Genomic DNA, 20,674 nt, shown 5'->3' on the forward strand with positions numbered 1-20,674 from the left:
GTGTGTGGTTGCTTTGTGTGGGAGTTTGGGAATTAGATAGCGTGGATGGAAGCTGTCCTGTGCTTGTCAGCCTCAAGGCCACCACCACCAACTACCTTTAATGTTCTGGTATAACCATAACTGGATTTGTTTTGTTGGTGGTGTTCTTTCAAGGAGGAATTCAATCAAACTGATAGAATTGTCATCAGTTTCACTTTCAGCCTCCTGGGCAAACAGTGTGCCACAGTTAATGTTCTCTAACCCATAGGGATGTGAGTTTAGGAGGAACAGCTCACTGCAGAATTGCTCTAGAGGGAGCAGAGGAGATGGGATGTAGGAGCCATGAGGCTCTGGGAAATGCTGGATTTCAGTGTTACTTCAGGCTTCTCACACACAATGTTTCCTGGTTCATCTTTTGAGTAATTAACCTTGCACCAGGCATCCTGGTAGAGATCTATACAAAGACATTTGGCAAAACACATTTGGCAGGAGTTCTAATTTATATTAATGCCTGCGTCTTCAAGAAACCCTTTAGGAGGGATCTGGGCCCAGAAATGCGAGGGTAACTCAAGAAATAAATTATCTATAAGCAAAATTATTTGAAGAAATAATCTCTGAGTTCTTTCATGTAGCACTGAGGGCTGGCTCATGTCTGGCTATGATGTTGTCTCTTTCTTTAATGGAATGGCAGAGTACGTCTTTGTCTTGTGGTATGCTGTGAACAGCTTGGAAATACATTCATTTCAAATGTATTAGTTGGTAAAGAATGATATAAAAGCTTGGTAAACTCACATTTCACGTGCTCTCTATGTGGTCTTCTCAGACAAGGATGCATTGGTAGAGCAGAACAGAGAAAGTACTGTTGGTTGTGAACCTGCTTTCTGGACAAGCAGAAAATCTTGATCTCAAGGCTTGTTAACCAGATGATGTCAGGGGGGGTTTTAAATTACTGATAATATAAATAAATATTTGTTTAAGAATATTTTCAGCGTACTTTTTTTTTTTAATTCATGTGTCTCTTTCATTTTACTTGCTTTGGACTGTCTTGATAGAAAAAAATAACCAGTTTTTACATTGTTAGCTTGATCATGTTATTTTAAAGCCTTTTTTAGACCAATGAGAGTTTCTTGTCTATACTTTGTTAACATGTTCACACTTAGAAAAAGTGAAGTCATAATTGTCTTGGACATGTTTAAACTTGAGTTGAAGCTTGGGCTCTCAGCTATTCCGTATCTTCTCAGATGCACTGTTTTCCTTGTGTGGCTAGAATTTGGAGAAGTATTGTGACAGACATTTGTTAGCTGCCTTTTATCTAAAGACTATAAATGTTGTTCAGTTAAGTTGTTAAATATTTCTGGGGGTTTTCTCTCTCTCTCTTTTTTTTTTCTTTTCTTTTTGTCCCCTAGAGTGTAGCCTGAACTGAACCTGGGGAATTTATATCTGCATGGATGTGACCACGTCATGTGGTGTGGGAGCATATTCTATAACAGCTATTAGTAATGGGCCTTGGGGACAGGGCAGGGGCTGAATTCTAGCTCCTGTAGTCATGCTACCTAGGTTTCTTTTTTAGGAGCATTGTGATGGTTTCTGTCTGAATTGTTTTCTTTGAAAACTTGAAAGGAATAATTATATTTATTGTACTGTTCTAAAGGAGCTTACTAATGAAAGGAGGAAGTGTTTTTAAGTTCTGCAGAGGTCCTTATGCTTAGTCAGAAGAATGAAGTAGTTATCTCTGAAATGCAGTTCGGATAGACTGGGGTCTGGGCAGGGGCAGTCTAATAGGAAATACTAAACAAAGGTGTTTAGGTGTGATTTTGGTTGTCTGAATATCACCTTCATGCCCTGATCTCCGTTGTCTGTACTTGGCATAAGTAATTTCAAATAGGGTCGCCCCCCATTGGATTTCAGCACTGTGTGTAATTACACAGTTATGTAAACAACAAATTGAACTTACAAAATGTTTTTAGATCATTTTGGGAACTGACTCTGACCTGCTTTGAGGGGGAGGTTGGACTGGCTGACCTTTGAGGTCTTTTTCAACCTGAGTGACTGTGTGATCCTATTCCATGAGCATCCCTTCTGATGGTGATGTCCATTATTTCTGTGGTACCCATTGCTTTTACACAGTGAATGATGTGTAATAACTTCTATTTCCTAGATGGTGTTTTCCTGTATTGTTTATGGAAAGAAAATAGTTTACTCAATCTCTTTGTTTCATTGTCTGTGCTTCTTATTTCCTTTGTCACTTGATACTTGCTTTATCTATTAATCTGTGTGATTCCACATATACTAAATAAATTATTACTTCCTTACACATTGGGATTGTTTTTTTCAGAAATGGTGTCACCTGGCATTCCAAATTTTCTTTTTAAAAAGTAGATTTAAAAGTTTATCTGCTAGAAAAGTGTAGGGCTATTTTGATTACATTAAAGTAAATATGTCAGAATTTATATTCTCACTGGATTTCCATCATGCACTGTTGAAAAGAGTTTTGTCCTGCCTGTGCTAGCAGCTAACAATGCATGTCACTAGCAATGAGTCATTTTCTGATGGCCTGGGAGTGTTCATGTATTTCTGTTTTTTGCCTCTTCTAATCTTGCATCTTCTTTTGAACTTGTGGTTTTTAATCTATATTGCTTTTTAGTCCTCTCTGTATTTTTTTTTTTTTTTTTTTTTTTTTTTTTTTTTTTTTTTGATAAAGAAAATTTTCATCAGGAACTCTAGTGACAGGACAAGGGGGAATGGCTTCAAACTGTCAGAGGGCAGGTTTAGATCAGATGTTAGGAATAAATTCTTTGCTGTGAGGGTGGTGAGGCACTGGAACAGTTTGACCAGACAAGCTGTGGATGCCCCATCCCTGGAAGTGTTCCTGGCCAGGCTGGATGGGGCTTGGAGCAGCCTGGCATAGTGGAAGGTCCCTGCCCCTGGTAGGGGGGTTGGAAATTATATTTGCCAAACCTTGCCAGTCAAAGCCATGAGAAAAGACAGAATGTGAAGTTTTCTTTATAGAAAGCTATTTTAATTATCTGACTTACATTGCTGTTCAATTTTGGTTTCTAAATGCAAGCTTGCTAGATGTGGCATCTTAGATGTAATGGCTTTAAATCAAATTTATCACAGTAGGTTAATGTGGGTATGCAGTTAATACACATGTTTCTTGGCTGTGTGACGTGCTGCCAACCTGTCTTTGGGTCTAGATATGATCTGGTTCATGCTCACAAGAAGAGAGAAGCAGGGGAGAGGAAACAGACTGTTTGGAACTGGTTTAGAACCTTTTTTCATTTTATTTTTTACTTTTAGAAATGAAGTCTCTCTCTAGAGAATGTTGTAGTACAGGTTAGAAATGAAGAACGTCCAAACACCTTCAAATGCAGTAAAAAAAGGAGTCAGTCTTCTGTTTAATCCTTTGGCATGGATATTGGAATTTACAGAGAAATTATTCACAGAAGAGGGTGGTTTGAGTTGCTATGTAGCATGGAAGCATAAAGGGATGCTAGAAGGTAAAATGCCTTTACATTTCAGCAGAATTGCCAGGCTAAGGAGAAATATTTGCATTTTCTGCTGTTGTCCTTTTGAAGCTCAGTACTTAGGGCTTAATCTCAAGTGGTTACAACTGTAATATTTTTAGAAACCCACTGAATATTTTGGAAATAGCAGGTCGGCAGGAGTTGAGGAAAATGTGTAGGAAAGACAAACAGCATTTTGATCTTCTCAATGTATCTGTCTTTACATTTTAAAATCAATGAAGTAACAGATCAGATGTATGACCCAATTAGAGTAACCAAGTAATACTTCTGTTGAGAAGCCCATGTCTTTTAATTGTATATGTGTTCCATCTGAAATTTTGATAAGAATATATTGGAATTGGTGACTTGTTTATTTCTGAATTTCTCTTGGTTGCTGTGAAGAAACATTCTCCCAAAGTTAGGAATGTAAACAGGGCCTATCACAAACAGATAGGGCTGCTTTGCTCAATGTGTCTTGATTAACTCAAGAGTGGCATCCTTGAGTTAATCAATTTGAGCTTGGAAGAAAACAGTCCACCATATGTATAGACATAAGTTTTTATCTTAATCATTAAATCTATCACTTCTGTTGCTTATTAAAAAAAAAAAAAAAAAGAAGTCTGAGGAGAGACGACTGGTCCCATTTTTCCCATGTACATTTTCTTGGCAGAAGCACTGGCATAAACACTTCCTGCCTTGCCATTATGGTGACACACGTTTGTGGAGATGTGTGAATCAGGGCAGGGAGCTGCTGCAGACACAATTGCTTTGCCTTTTCTCAGTGTCCAGCCCTGCTGCTTCTTGCTGGCTTGTCCTGTAGCAGGTTTGGTCCATGTGGCTGGTTCAGAATCCAACATTCATCTGAACGGGAACAGTTCCAAGGCTGGGAGGAAGAGGTGTGGGGTGGGATCAGCTTCCACTGGAGCTGCTGCTGAACATATAATCCTACTGCATGCAATTTATGGGCAGTTTGTGTGGAGAAGTAGTAATCAGTCAACATGACTGGTGTTGGACCACATCTGACTGTGCTGTAGTACAATTACACTTTTTCCTTCCTAAGATTTTTATGGCAATTAATGTGCTCTTACAGTAAAATAACTGTCACCCTTTGATGTGAGAGGAAAATACATCCCCAAAGAAGGAGAAGAACAAGGCCAGCTAATATGGCTTCACACCTGTTAGCTTGGATCTTGGGTCACATGAACAGCAAGGAAAAATACTGAGAGTAATTTATTATTATTATTTTAACCAGCTGTTACTAAATTAGAACTTGTTCGTGCTTAAACTTGTCAGGTGACCCATTACCTTCTAGGTTAGAACCTAAAGTTTTTAACAGTGTAACATGTGAAACATATGCAGGTTTAAGGTACAGCAGCACAGACAGTGATGTGAATTGATGGAGGGTCACTCATGCTGCAGGGCTGTCACCTGGAATGGTACCACACCAGGGTTGTGGTGGAAGCTCATGAAAACAGGCAGTTATGGGATAGATGACACATGGGAAACTTGGTACTCCAGCCTTGCTTAACCTACTGACCCTAAACACTCCTTTTATTTAATACAGTTTGGAGAACACACAGCTTCTGTCTGCTCTTTGGTATCTTCTTTGCTTGAAGAGGAGCTTACTTTAGTTGATCTGAGAATTATTGGTTAGAATAAGTGTTTAAACTCAGCAGAGATGGATGTCCAACAGGGGCTTGTCCTGGCTGAACCTGAAGGACAGTGAGTGTGACAGGGAATAGGCAAAGTGATTAATGGCTCACTAGGGGCTTTGCAATTCACCACTTGTTGGTTGGACCAAGGCAACCAGCCCTTACTGCAAAATAAACCCCTGACATTCCCCATCTCAGCTAAGGTTTAGAATAACATATTTAACCTTCTCATTGCAGCAGAATGAGTGTGCTAATACGTGTGGTTACAGAGATGTGCTGATAAGCCAGAGCTTGATAGCACCTTGTAGCCAAATATATTTATGTGTCCGTACCTGTACTAACATGGCACAATGGCTCTTATACAATAGTTACTTGTTTCAGAGTAAACACCTGGAGATTTTTTCATGTGAGTGCTTTCATTTTAAAATTTTATCTTCATCTTTGTAGAATGGGTTTGATAAAAAACTTTCCTGTAGGCTGGGCACCTAGAACATGTTCCAGCTGAAAATGGAAGGAGAGGCAGCATTGGTCCACTCCCTCTACCTGGGTAGATCCCATTCTGTGAATCAGTGTGGGATTTTGGGTTTATTTTGTTCAGTCTTGGAGGTGAAATGATATCTTTGAGTTCCTAGGTGCATTTATTGAGAATTTCTCTAACTAGTACTCATAAGGCAATACTGAACTTACTTGCTTGTTCACAACAGATGGTGCCCAAGATTAACTATGTCCAGCTGCAGCTCGGTGTGACAGAAGACAATTTGATAAGAAAAAAAATACCAAGATGAATGAGAAAATAGAGGTGATGCATGGTCTTACTTTGTTTGGCAGACAAATCAGATTATTGTTGTCAATGTGTCAACCTCTGTCTTGCAGATGTCTGGTACTTAAGCAAATTTTAAGAAAACTTGAGATTGACAGAAGCAAAGCATTACACAACAGCTGCTTCGGGGTTTTTGTGTGAAGGGAAGTTGAACAAAGGTAGTTGCATTACTGCTCAAATTGGCAGGACCCATTGGTTTGCCAGTATCTATCGATGCAAGTGAAGTGACACTTGCGTAATGTTTTCTTGATTTGTTTTTCTCTCTGTAGGAGAATAAAATTGGCAGGGAGCTTTTGGAGAATTAGGAAAGAGCCATTTGTAGATGGACATTTGTCAAGCTTTGCTTTCCTATCTTGTCCATTCCAGATTGTTTTGGAGAAGTGTAGAGCAGCCTGGAAAGCATTGGGGGAGCATGAAAGGGGGAGAGAAAAAAAAAAAAAAAAAGAAAACTAAAACAAAAAACACTAACTAAAACCACAAAACTAAACACCAAGTTTCACCTCAACATGAGGAACTTTATGTTGAGAGTGGAAGAGGCTGCCCAGGGAAGTCATGGAGTCATTCCAGACCCACCGGGGCGCGTTCCTGTGTCACCTGCTCCAGGTGACCCTGCCTTGGCCGGGGTTTGAAGCAGCTGATCTCCAACCCAAAGGGTCCTGTGATTCTGTGGAAAAAGGAGGAAAAAAAAAAAAAAAAGGCGATCCCCCCAGTCCCACGATGATCTTTCACGCGTGAAACCCTGCTTTTCCCAGAGCAGCCCCAGCAGCCGAGGAGGGGCCGCCAGGAAAGCGGCTGGCGTCTATGGAAACGTAACTTTTGGTTGCGCTGCTTTGTTAAATGGAAAAGTGCGGGCGTGGGGGGAAGGGAGCGGGAGCGCTGCCGCCCGCCGCGCCCGGAGGGTGCTCCCGGGCAGGGCCGGGGGGAGCGCCGGGCGCTGTCGCGCTCCGTTCCCGCTTCGCCCCCGGGCTCGCCCGCCGGGACGCGCGGGCCCCTGCCTCCGCCGGCGGCCCCAGCCTGGTTCGGGGAGGATCCCGGAGCCGAAGTTCCGCGGCGATCGGGGCTGTGGCGCATCGCTCCCCGGCGGCGCCGCCATGGGGGGGGCCCTGTAGAGCCGCCCGAGGCCCCGGGGCAGCGGCCGGGGGAGCGCCGAGCGAGCGGCACGAACATGGCAGACCGCGGGCAGCGCTGAGCATCGCCGTCTCCGCTCCGCGCTGGGCTCGGGCCCTGGCATGTAAATAACTTCTCTTCCCTCCGGATCGCACCGGTGCCAGCCCCTCCATTTTCCAGAGGGGATTTGCGAGCGGTTCCGCGGCGCTGGGCGATGTCGCGCAGAGCCAGTTCGCCGGGGGTGAGTACGGCTGGCGCTGAACTTCTTTGTATCGAGGGCAGGCGGTGACAGCGGGAAGGGGCTCCCCGGGGAGCGGGGACCCGCCGGGACCGGGCGGCAAACTTGGCGTGGGGACTGGGCGCCGCTGACACTCGGCACGGCGGATTCGACGCCGTTCGGTCAAAAAAAAACCCGGACCCGTGTCCAGACGTGGGTGTAGAGGTTCAAGTTACACGCTGGCTGGATTATCCGCGGCCGTTTACAAAATAAAAATAAGGAAAGGGAGGGTGGTGGGTGGGAGAAAGAACCACAAAAGCCCCGCTCGCTCTGACCCGGGCGCAGCCGGGCATCCGGTCAGCGCTGCCCTGGGTACACCTACACACGTGTGCCCGCAGATATTCTTTAAAAAATACGACTTTATATAGATACCTATAGCACAACTATTTATTTTTCCTTTTATTTTTTTTTTGGTCACTTCCTGATGTAAATACTGGAGAGATGGAAAATGGAGATAGGGTTAATTTTTCTTTAATATTTTGGAGTATTCCGTTCACGCTATTTTTGAAGAACGTGCCATTTTAATTTTGCATGCTTTCAAAGCATACCTTTATAGTGTTAATTTTAGGTGATCCTCCCGCTGTTTTAAACTGTAGTTCTAAACTAAGAGAGAAAAATAAAAACACTTTAAAAAATAAAATATGTCTCTAGCGTATAATGGGTGCTCAGACCATCATATATGATGATTTTGTGTAAGCAAATAGGTCATAAGTCAAAGTAAACGTTATGTAACTGGCTGGCTTTAACAAACTTGGTACAACTGTAAAAAAAAAGTCTATTTTTTTTTATTTTTATTTGGGCACTATGAAAGGCTGGCTACCCCTTTTTCCAGTGGCCTTACTTTGTAGCAGGTTGATTAAAAAAACCCACCCAACATAACAACCTATGCTTTCAAAATATGAACCAGTTAATTTGTACAGTGTTTTGTATTTTCCTGAAAAACTTCTCCAGTCTTGTGCCTCATTCTAGATACTAAACACTACACACCAGTAAATCATTAGTTAACACTCTAACTGGATTCTTACATAATTGAAAAACGTTCCTGAGTTAGTTTAAATTTTTGTTTAACTTCATTTTTTTTTCTTGTGTTATTTGGCGTAGAGCTGTTGAAAGCTCTGAAGATCGGTATGAAAATGGTTTGAGGCTTTTTCATGTGAAGAAATAAAGCAGTAGTGGGTTTGTACTCCTATACCAAAACTGAAACAACTGGGCAGACATTTAAAGGTTCTCAGTGACTCTGTACAATGCTGGATGTTGAAGTACACGCAGCTCCTGAGCTGGAGGTTACGTGCAGGGGTCTTTGTGCTGTGTGACCATCACGGTGATGGTCGTGTGTGCTGTTTGATGCTCCTGCACAATAAAATCCACTTGCTACAGAAAATAACTGCAGCTTCCAGACTGCTGAGTGGAAATATTTTAACCATCTACTTGTAAGATAGAAACAGGAGACAAGATAGACTTTTTTTCTCAGTGCTGTGTGATTAGCTGCTGTTAAGTGCCATTCAGTAACTTCACTGATGACTACGGTACATTTGTTTTTAAAGAATTTGGTTATGCATCTTTTACTACTTTGTTGTAGATGGCCTTTCTTTTGGGAATATACTTGGAGTTAAGTATCTGTAGTTTTTAGTTCCTTGCCTCACAGGTCATCTTTGTAAACTGTTTTATGATTCTTGTTTTGTCCATTCTGTGCAAAGTAATAACTAATATTCTGCCAGCATTAAATATAGATGCTTTTAGGTCAAAATATTTTTGTTTTGGTAGGAATAGTATTTAATTTTATATAATTATTTTGTCAGACTCTGTTGACTTTTAATTTTTTCTGCTTGCCTTTCTTTTTTTCCTTTTTTATTTTTTTTTTCTGTATTATTCTCTCCTCAGCAGAAACTCCTGCAGAGTTTTGGCAAAATGTTCTTTGGAAGCTTTTTTTTGGAGGGGAGGACACAGGGGGTGATATTGTCATTTACATAATATACCAGTAGAAAGTAGTTGCATCATGTACAGTTTCTTAATGTTCATTGGACTTGCCTGAAAATGATTTCTTAAGGGTAAATGGCTGAGCAGAAATTAAAAGCAGCCATGTATTTGTTCCTCCTTTTGTTTCTGGCTAAAAGGACCACTCAATGTATGCTTTACGTGTATTTCCAGACTTACTGTATTTAATTTATTCACCTACTTAAAAATAATGGTTAAAGTATTCTTTTCTCATCACTGCTGTCAAACCTTACGGCTTTGCAATTCTGGTTTCCTGTTCTGAAAGTGTGGATAGAGAACTCTTAGTATGGAGGAATATGTACTTGGTGTATGCCATTTGGTATAAAACACACAGCTCGAGAGCATGGGGGACTGGCTGTGGAGTGTTGTCAAAAACATACTCTAAAAAGGCTGAAATACACTTTTGTTTTATTTGGGCAGTTCCAATTTTAGTGATTACTAAAGCTCCTGGGACATAGGGTGTTTGAAGAAGTACTAAAATCCAGTTTGACAGTGGGCCTTCAGCTAGTCTTTTATAATTCTGTCTTTCCTCTGCGAAATCCTTTTGGCGTGTTGAGGTTCTCTGGCAGGATCCCAGCGTGTGATATCACAGATATCAGATGTCTTCTTGCGATTCATGGCATTTGCTGTGCTCCCCGGGACGGCCGAGGTGAACCAGGAAATGTCATGGAAATTCAGTAGGGAAAGCGTGGCGGAGGAGCCGTCACGTGGCTTTGGGAATAGGTGAGCGCCTTCTGTTTGACAGTGTTCACGTCTTTGTGTTTGGTAATCTGATGTGGAATGTATTCAGCAAACAGATGAGTCTTTTAGTGGTCTTGACAGATTTTTTTTTTTTTTTCCCTGACATCTCAGATGGAGTTGAGTGGCGAAACATCACAGTTAAGCTTTGTCCTTTGGAAATATCTTTGATTAAAAAAAAAATGGAGCGTAATTATATGTGGCCTTCCTCGTTAAAATTTTTTTTTTCATCTCCGTGTTGAGGTCCAAAGCCAGGCACAAGCATAGATGATATCATCCTTTGGAGGATATTTGGCTCCTCCATAAGGTCTGTTGGAAGTTAGTCATAGCACTCTGCGTTTCTGTCTGTCTCTTCAGGGAAGTCTCCCTCTTGTTTGTACTCACTGGAGAAATGTTACACAGAAGTGTGGCTTGTGCTGATGGTGCTTTTGTATTACAGCTAGAAAATGAAAGATTTCACGCTGGCATCTTTGTCCCATGTTTTCATCCTGATTTCCAAACATTGAAAGGTGAATACTTTTGTAATGTTACTTAATTAGAAGAGTCTGCTTGTGTATTTATTTGTTTGTTTAGCCAGAACTTGCAGTTCTTGCGTATAATTCAGTTTCAGGAATGAATTAGTTGTTTTAGATAGAGCTCAATATGTTCCTTCCAAGCACAGTCACTTCCATGTTGTTTTTACTCTGGATCTTCTTTTTCTCTATTTATTTATTTATTTGTTTGTTTTCTTACTTTTAATTTCTAGGCCCCCAGTGCCCCGATAGTATAAAAAGAGATGGTAGGTTGCTTTTGGAAGACTCCATTCAGGAAGAAATGCATATGAGAGCAGGTTATTACTGCCTGGTTTATATAGTTTATATATAGTTTATAGTTAACCAGTTTGCAGTCCCTGTTAGCATGTAACATCAGGTGCCATGGAGAAAAATGGGACAAACTCTGAAAAGGGCAGTTCTGGGAATAATCATTCCGTGGGGGATGTGTTTGAGGTGGAGTTAGACCAGGAGGAAAGGGAGCTGTATTTTTTCCAGAATTCAGAAAACCTCAAACAGAATTATTATTTAGGCTCTTACAGTTCTGCAGAATTCTGCTGTCTTTGAATCAAGTGACTTGTGAGGGTACTGAGTTTAATACAATTTGAAGGCTTTTTTGAAGCAGGAGGAGCAGGGTGAAAGGATATGATGTATTTGGTGGAACAAAGAGGATGGGGCAGGGGGAAGGGATGGGCTGGATGGGACTATGCAGGGATGGTGTATCTGGAGCAATGAGAAGAAATAAGCTTTATTTTAGTCACCTTGCCCTTGGGCTTGAGTGGGGCAATTTTGTCAGCATGGTTTTGTGGCACTGTTGAGAATGTATTTAGCATGCGAGAAGACACCAGCAGTGGTCAAGGAGAGTGGTGAGGGAATGAATGAACCTGAAATATTTTCTGACCTTTTCAGAGGTCCTTGATCTGGGTCAAATAATAGGTGTGCTAGGTGTTGTCACTGCCATGTCAGCCTTGCCTTGTGTACAGAAGGTTTAGTCACAGTTGTGGCAGAAGTCATTCAGTGTATGTTCAGGGCTGCCATAAAATGGAGGTCAGGATTGAGCAGTAAATACTACTGTTAACCTTTGAGAGACTGTTCTTGTTGGAAACATTTCACTTCGGCTTTGCAGTATTTTAGTAGAAGGCTGATTGCACATAGGAAGGGGTACAGAAACAAGGTAGAGAGCTTTTGGAAGTGTTGTGGGTTTGCAGTGCTCAGGAAAGAGGAGCCCAGAGTTACAGGAATATAATCTGTAAAACAGATGGGAGATGGAGGTTGAGGAGCATGGACTTCAGTCTTTCTCTTTCACCTTAATCCACCTTGGTGAGGTAGCTTGCCTGTAAGCAGTGCTTAGTCTTATGTGTATGTTTTTGTATCTTTATGTATCTTTTCATTTCTGTCTCCTTGTGATCTTTGTTTTCACCTTGTTAAAGGAAGCTAAGATTTTTAAATTAAGAAAAATAAACAGTCTAGGGAACCATGTGAAGACATTTTTATGCAGCTCCAGAAATAACAACTATTACTACTTGAAGTCTAGTTCTTGGAAGAAGAGAGTGATGGTGAGGAAGTCTGGAAGATTCCTGAGGTGGTTTATTTGGATCAGGGTACAATCCTACATTAACAAATTCTTGAAACTGGGCTGGGGAGAGCAGTCTGCCTTGTAGATTTTGTTCAGATATTTATTAGTCAACAAGATGTGAAATAGTTAGACACGTCTCTTTTTTTCCTCTGGTATATTTGTCCTCCGATGGTAAAATCCTTCTAGAATGATGAAGAATGTTTAGCTGTGAGGAGTTAGTAAGTTAATTTCTTTCTTCCATTTTTCAGAAATGCATGTAGATATTGAACCTGTCTTGATGCCTGCGGTTCAGTAACTGAGACGGTTGTGTCACTTTTCCATAGAAAGTTTTAGAATCCTGCAGCTGAGCTGGTGAACAGCTTCTATTTCAGGCTATTCTATTGCTTCCCTTGGGGGTGTTTTGAAATCGGTTGACTCCAGTTTATTTATTACCAGAAAGTCAGAGTTTCTGGGCTATGCTGTGTAGCCAGGGATTGCTCTGGCCAGTTCTGATATCTGCATTCACCCATGTTGATGAAGATAGTTAGCTGCTGTTTTCTCTGGTGAAAGCTGAGAGATGTAAAGGTTAGGCAGAGGTAGTTCCCCTGACCATTGGCAGACCTACGTACAGTTGATATCTAAACCATCCTATATTATATTTATTTCTTTCCTCATGGCTGCCTAATCTTCAACATCTGCTGCTGACAGCTTTGCCAGTACTACAGAGGAGTTTTCATTATTGATGCCTCTGGACCTCCAGATAAAGAACTGTCAGTGAATAAGTACTATATGGATTCATTTAATTATTAATCAGCATGATGGGGTATTCTCTAAGGTACACAATTCTGTTTCAAAGACAAGTCAAGTCAATAGAAAGTTTTCCATTGAAATAAAATAGTCATGAGAGTAAACATTCATCAGTACAAGTAAGAATTCGATAGCCTGGACTGTTCTGCACCTACTGTTTTGAATAGTGCTAACGAATTGCTGCTCTGCATGATCAAAAACTGTGGGGAAGAGGATGCTTCCGAGAAAAATAAACCAGGCATTGTGGAATAGTTTTTCATTCTTCAGATATCAAGAAAATGTGAGAACAGTTTTCTGTCAACTTGGATTCTGTGAAACAGTGCTAAGCTGAAATCACAACAATTATAAATTGCATAAACTTGTTCTTGATTTCTCTATTATTCTTTTACTGGCCAATTAGTCATGTTTTACTCCCACTGCTTTGCAGAGGCTGGCAAGAATCACAGTCCTGTTGTGTGCAGGGGAAAAAAGGGGCAATTTGGGGTCACTCAGAGAGAGCTAGGCTTATTTCTTCCTGAGCTAGATACGTATTTCATGCCTCTGAGGCCCAGCCTACTGATTTCATCAAGCACAGTCAGCATCTGGAAAACTGATATTATGTGTTCAGTTTTATCAGAGTGATGTAAGGCTGAATAATTTTGCATGTAGTACTCCATATCTTGTCCTTGCACTTCTCACCAACCCCTGTGCCAGAAGTTTCAGGCCAGGAGGCAGGTAAAGGAGAGATACTTCGTTGGCTTTCTTGGTAAGTAAGACATACATTTGTAGGTGAAGAGTAGTAGACTTTTTCTAAGGAAGGCTGTCTTGCCAGGGCTTCTTTGTAATGGAAAAGCCAGTGATGGTTGTGGTCTGTTCAGCAGTTTATCATGGCAATTTTTTCTGACTGTTCTGTAACATCTTCTGAACATGGAATTACTTCTGAGAAATTTGGAAGATGTGCTGTATAGTGGTATAGTTAGGGGCAGAAGAGCAGTGGTGGTGGGGTCATGTCTCTTGAGGCTCTAAGAGAAGCAAGGATGTGAGTGAGGGAAGGTGGTTGCATTTTAGGGAGTTCAATCTGCAGAATCCTTTCAGTGGTTGCAGCTTGGACTGAAAGAAGACGTATCTTGAAATAATCTCTCCTGTAATCTCCTCTCCAGGCTTTTTAACAATCTCCTAAGCCTGCTAAACTCATCAGAACTAAACTTTCTGCAGATCATCCTATACCCTGATTCTACCTGAGCAGCAAAAGTGAAATTTACTGACAGAGCTCCGTGCCATCCCAGTACACACACTCCCAAGTCAGAACCATCCAGGTCATGGCATTCTGCAAAATACACTTTGTCTTTTACTAGTTTTCCTCATGAACATTGACCACATCCTTATGGAAAGTAGATGGGTGAAATTAAGCAACTTTAAGGAATGAGGAAGAACTTGCCAACAGTCAATGAACTCCAACTGTTTTTCATAAAAATTCTTCCTTGGCTCTTTGGTTGTGGTATTCAAAGATGCTTGTCAAATTCCATCAAAAAGATGAGCCTGAGTGCTCAAAGTCAGGACTTTATCCAAGGTGAGGGGGCAGAATAACCTTGCATGAATCTCTCTAGGTAGTCTTTAAGTGACAAGAAGAAGCAAACAATTATAAATTATATAAAGGTAAGGTTAGAATGCTCATGAATTGGGTATTATTTCAGATTAGAAGATAGCAGTAAAATGTAAGGTGATTGTATTTACAGGACAGAGGGGCTTTAACTTATTTCTGATGTTGTGCAAGAAATTCTATGACTTAGGAGGATCCATTGATCTGCCAGAAGAGCTTCATGTTGCTTAAATACAGGAAAAATAGACGTTCTTTGGCAGTGAAAGCATCTTGTTAAAAAGCATGATTGTGTGACATGAAGCTTGCCTCAAGGTTATTGTTTTGCTGTGGTAGATAATGACCTGAGTAGGGGATAAGGTATACACCCTTTTCAGCACAGTATGGACAAAGATCCTGGATGGGAAGGTCTATAGGATGCTTGGGCATTTTCTTTGCTGCCCCCCATGCGGAACTGAATTTCTGGAAGCCCACATGGGAGTCTTTGGACTCAGGAATCAGTCTTTTGGAGCAATGAAACTCCTATAAACCACTAAAAGCTGCATAGTTGCAGGTTCAGTTTTCAGAGTACAGGGTATTGAGTACAAGGCTGGAAATGAAGTTCAGTGTTGCTAAAGATGAATTTTTAGATGTGACAGTAATCTGGGTAGTATGATGAGCTTTCTTGATTCAGTGTCTGTTTGTAAAATAATTTGGAGAAATTACTTATTTCACAAGAGCCATCTGTGCTGGGTCAGATCAGAGATGTGGATGTCCCATCATCATGTTTCCTGCAGTGGTTACTAGGAAAGTAAGACAAAAGTAATTTTGTAATGATACTTCCCCAAACCCCTAATTGCAGGAGATTGGGAAAGAATTGAGGGATTTCTGGAGTCAAGGATAGTGTTGCTCTGTCAGATCTGTTGAGCATAAAAATCTCCTTTGAATGTGTCTAGCCTCTTCTCAGTCACACAAACTTCCAGTGTGCTGGGCATGGAGTTCCACATTTCAGCTGCAGAGTGTGATTTCTTGATCCTTCTGCCTACTAGCATCAGTGCTGTGTAGTAATTGTTGGAAGAGACAGTAAATGCTGATTTTGTGATCACCTTCTCAATGTGAATTGTGGTGATAATTGTCAGGATGCATGAAAATGTATGTGTGGGAAAACCAGACTATGTGCTTTCCAAAGATGTGGTTGATAGCACTAGGGCACATCAGGAAAATTTTATTTAAACTGAAAAAAAAATTCTATATGTGTAACAGGACTGCCTTTTGAAGGCAGTAAGAGACAAATAGACTCCAAAAGCAGGATTTCTGGACTGTTAGCAAGTTTTGGTGTGGTTCTTAGAGCAGGAATTTTTTTCACTTTTTGCAGCCTTAAGGATCCACAGTATCTTGTTTTCTGATGTTAAATGTCTATTGCATAGCTTAGGTTTTGATTTAGTCTATTAGTTAAATAATATTTGTATTTGGATAATTAACCTGTTTTTTATATGACATAAATTGACTTAATTATTTTGCGTAATATGTCTCCTGATAGAACTGGTTATTAGTGAGTTAAGGTTTCACACTGGATGCTGCTGATTTCTGTGGATCTACAGATCTTTTAAACCCCCAGTGTATTAATGCTGTTATCAACCAAAGCTGCTGCAGCAGCTTTATTTATTTTTCCTTCCTCAGGGGTACCGTAGAGGCCAGTTGGAGCATTAGCCACCAAATGCCAAGGTGGCTGTAGAGTAACTGCAGCAGCATTTCAGCATCTAATGGACCAGGTCACGTGCAAAGCCTCATTAAAATATGATTCAAGTATCCCCTTTTGTTTGTTCCGTGGAGCCAAGCCCATGCTGGACCCTCCATTATGTTTGTGCTGTGTGCTTGGAAATGCCTCCTGGTTTTTGTGAGGCTCCTTGTTCACCCCCCTCAGAGCCCAGCCCTGTCCAAACCTCTGCTGAAGATGCTTTCCCTATTCCTCTGTCCTCTTCCATCCACCACTGATTAAATGCGAGGAAATGAAAATGGTGTCTGCTTTCATTTAAGCATAATCTGCTAAAGACAAATATGAGGCTTCTGTTGTTGTCTGGGGGTGTCTCCTGCTTTCCTGTACCTCTGCTTTTTAACTGCTGAAGACTGGGGTGTGGGTTTTTTTCTGTTTGTTTGGGGTTTTTTTTCTGGTATTTAATTAGTAAGCTAGACTTGCAGTTAAAGAACCAGAATAAATTATGTTGGTAATTTGCCATGACCACCTGTGGTAGTACATAAGTAACGAGAGAATAACAAAAACTTACAACTGAATTAAAAAATGAAAAGGATTTTGTTACGCTTTCTCACACAAACCTTCATAGCTTGTCTGGAAGCAGTAAAAAATGGGCTGTTCCTTAGGTTTATTTTTTGTGAAACATGGAAATCAGTATGCTTAAAGCTAAGACTCATAGCATGAATCCACAAATTTTGTTTGTATCTTTGATCACATACAGCCTTGACAGTATCCATGGACAGCTCAAACTTACTGAAACATGGTGTAGTTGACTAAGTCCTGTGATCAGTGTAAATGACTGGAGAGGGACAGCAGACTTCTTGTAGCCACTGGAATTTGAGCAAATGAAGAGTATTATTTCCAAATCAACATGTTGCAGAGGAAGAAGGGATAGAAAATGCTATAAAAGTTCTTAGATCTGGCTTTTCTTTTGACACTCTGTGAAATCAGATGATTTGGCACTTGTAACTGCTGTGGGTAAGAGGCGTTCATAAGAAATAAAATAAAATGTATATGTGGCAGTGGTGGGGGAGGCGTCTGTTCTGAAAACATCTGAGATGCTGGAAAACTTGTCCCCAGTGGGAAAGAGAAATTGCATAGCTGGCACTGAGACTCGCTGCTTATGCTTATGTGGCCATATTTAGAAAAGGATCAACACTAGGAACTGAATTATTAGAGAAGTGAGTGACTGGAGGGATTGAACATAAAGAAAATTATTTCTATCTCGCTTGTTTGTTTGAGTTGGGCCAGACGATGCTGTGGGAGGGCTGCGAACTCCAGACTCTGTGGAGTGAATCTGGAGATGAATTTGAGGAGGTCAAACACTGTTTGAGCTCAGGCTCCTCCCTACCTGGGTTTGGAGGTGGCTGTCTGCAGGTGGAAGATGAGCAGGAATGGAAAGGACCCTCTTGACTTGGAAAAGTCTGGAAAGACTTGATGGAGCGAGATGCAGGCTCGCTGTGCTGTGTGTGGTGCTGTGGGAGGCTTCTGGTTTCAGTACATCTTGCAGACATTCGTGTGTATAAGTAAATCAAACAACAGCCAATTAAAAAACCAACACCACGTTTCAAAGTTGTTGTATATATGAAAAAGAAAGCTGTCTTATTAAAAAATACTCATCAGTAGAGCAGCACAGTTCATCACAATTATTTGCATCTGTGTGGCAGTTTTAGTTTATTGTGGTTTTGTTGCAGAACAACAGATTATCTAAATAAATTAAGTAATTTGGGGTGGAGGAGATTAAAACAGCACTTCTAAGGAGAGATCCAGGAGGAATGCTTTCAAAGTTTTTAGGGGCACTTAAACTACCCTTCCCCCTCTGCTTTTTTTTTTTTTCCCCCCCCTTTAAGAAGTGGTTCTTTTCGTTCCAGTCATCAAGACTCATTTTGAAAGACTTATTTTTCTGGTTTTGGCAAAATAGTTGATCAGCGCGACTGGCAAGGAACTGCTGTGGAGCAACAAAGAATTTCTGTGTAGCTCAAAACTCTCTTTGAGGCCATCTTGGAGCCGTTTGTGAACTAGAGTAGAAACTCCGTGTAAGAAAAGCCATTCAAGTTAAGCTGCACGTTTTCCTCCCCAAAATTAGCATACCAGAATACTTCACTGCAGTGTTTAGAATACTTTGTACAAGAACTAACAGTAAGTTGGAGATCGCTAACTGAGGATCTGTAATGATGCCAACTGACTTTTTTTTTTTTAATGAAAGCTTTGTATACATAACAGGATGAGTCATCACTGGAGAGTTCTGAAAGTGTTTGGCATCCCGAAGAATCCTTTTGTGTGTCTCTGCCGCACAAAATGAGTATTTTTGTCATGAAACTCTGCCTTAAGAAGTACTGCAATAACTGCAAGCTTTAGGGGGAGGTTTTCTAATGTGGCTTCACTTTCTATTATTGTTTTAAAAATATTTTGGTATTCTTAGATCTTCCTGAATAATAGGATAGAAAATTCTAAATACTTTGTTGGCTATTATTTTTTTTTCTGTGATTCAGCTTTAGGCATACCTCTATTATAAATTTGTTTTTAAAAGTGTATAATAGGAGTTTACTGTTTTCCTTAGATTTAATGCAAGTATCAAAAATCTCATTGTGGGAGAATACTGTTAACTCATTTATCTTTATTCAAACCAGGGTACCTGTAGTAAACTGATAGTAGCTGCTTATCTGAGTCACATTTATTTTATGTACATTTTCTTTTGATACATCTGTCACATTGAAGAACTGGTTGGCCTCGATAGTTTTTATGTCTCTTTGAAATGAGTCTCTTACAAAGTTAGAATTTTTTTTCTACGTGTACTAAGAACATGAGTAGTTGCTGCACTTACTCAGAGCAGCTCTGTGATAAAAAGAAAACCTTTCTTACTGAGGTGTTGGTGGGCAACGTGTCAGACACCATTGTGTTTGGCCCGTGATATTCCTGATTATGTGAAACCTGGTTCCTGTAGTCTTCCATGTGTGAGCAAGGCAGCAGAGATGGAATCTTGCAGCTGGTGCAGTAGGTTAGCAAATTTTATCTGAGATATTTGGGAATGGATGACGTTTTTCAGAGATCTTTTCACGATGCCATTCATTCTTCAGTAGTTTGTTTTCTAAGATGTGCTGTCACTAATTTTAAAAATCAAATTCATTGATGGATTCTTTCATGGTTTGTTGTAGTGGTGGTATATTCATTAGCTAGTAGGTTCAGCAGTATTAATTTTTATTATTTCTTTTGAATTAACCCAAATATAAAACTTATGGCCAAGGAAACTTGAAATAACACAATTCTTCTTCAGAAGAATTCTTACAGAACTCATCAGAAATTTGTAGGATTTCATAAAAAAAAAGCTTTTATAACAGTTTAGAATTATATAGGCGTTTCATCTAAATGCTCTGAATTATGCTGATAACAGAATGCATAAAAACCAAAGGACTTTCAGACAGTCCTTGACAAACTACACAGGTTAATTACTCAGCCCTGCATGTGCAGGTGTGATGGTTTTGAGTCAGGCTCTCAGACTAATATATTTTTATTTTAATGTGCACATCCAAGGCTAAGCATTTAATCAGGCTTGCATTTCACTTGGAAGAGGAAGAACAGAAATGTATTTAGCTAATAAAGTTTATACTTGGTGATATTTTGTATTAAGCTAGCTGTGAGTTCTGTGGCATTGCTAAGAGATTCTGTTTAATGATAGAACACATTGTCAGTGTTATTGTTTTATTTTTTAAGCTGAAGTTCTTACACCGTGCATTACCAACTTAGTTATATTCTGTAAGAAATTAAGTGTTGGGGTGTGATAATGTGGGGTGTGTCTAATGAGACTCAAGCCCACGTGTATGGAATGGAAGCTAAACCTCAACTTCTGATCTCAGTTTTGGAAGAAAGAAACCCTCAGCATATCTGCAGATTGGGATGTAGAATTGGCTGTAAGAAAAAAAAGGTGTTGGGGTGTGTCTGTATATAGAGGAGGTAAAATTTTTGGTGTTACTCTTAATTTCATTTTCCTGGCATCTTCTCAGAGCTTTCATTGGAAGGATCTCTGCTTCAAAATACTGTACTTTACCCAACAAAACATAATTTCCAGCTGTCTAGATTAAGAAAGTTTCCTTTAGGGACTCTAAACCAAGCTTGTTAGCTTTACTGTAGGATCCAAATGCAAAGAAGAAAACTAATATTTGTCCCTTTATCAGATGACTTTATGTGCTTATTCTGGAGTTTATGGGGCCTGGAATTTCTGTGAGTCTTAATTTAGTCTTTATCCTTTTTAGCTTTGAGGTTGACATTTCCTTTTGCTGTGGTATAGATTTAAATTTATAAATTTGTGCTTTTATCACTTTATAGTGATAAAATTCTCTATAGTTTAGAGAATTCTTGATAATACATCTTGAACAATTTTAACCTGTTGAAATAATTTGAGA

The 20,674-nt window shown here is 40.2% G+C and overlaps 1 protein-coding gene across 15 annotated transcripts in view; it reads left to right on the forward strand.

Moving 5' to 3' along the window:
- KMT2C (lysine methyltransferase 2C) overlaps nt 1–20,674 on the forward strand; it is a 189,260-nt gene that overhangs the window by 10,303 nt on the left and 158,283 nt on the right. The window contains exon 1 of one of the 15 annotated variants that reach the window (XM_041408299.1): nt 6,958–7,305. The exons of the other annotated variants lie outside the window; for them this stretch is intronic. The gene's annotated coding sequence lies outside the window, so the exon portion shown is untranslated. Of the gene's footprint in view, nt 1–6,957; nt 7,306–20,674 lie in introns of those variants that run through there. 15 annotated transcript variants of the gene reach the window in all.

This window comes from Onychostruthus taczanowskii, unplaced genomic scaffold, assembly GCF_017590055.1.
Source record: "Onychostruthus taczanowskii isolate IOZ18803 unplaced genomic scaffold, ASM1759005v1 scaffold3, whole genome shotgun sequence".
Taxonomy (NCBI): domain Eukaryota; kingdom Metazoa; phylum Chordata; class Aves; order Passeriformes; family Passeridae; genus Onychostruthus; species Onychostruthus taczanowskii.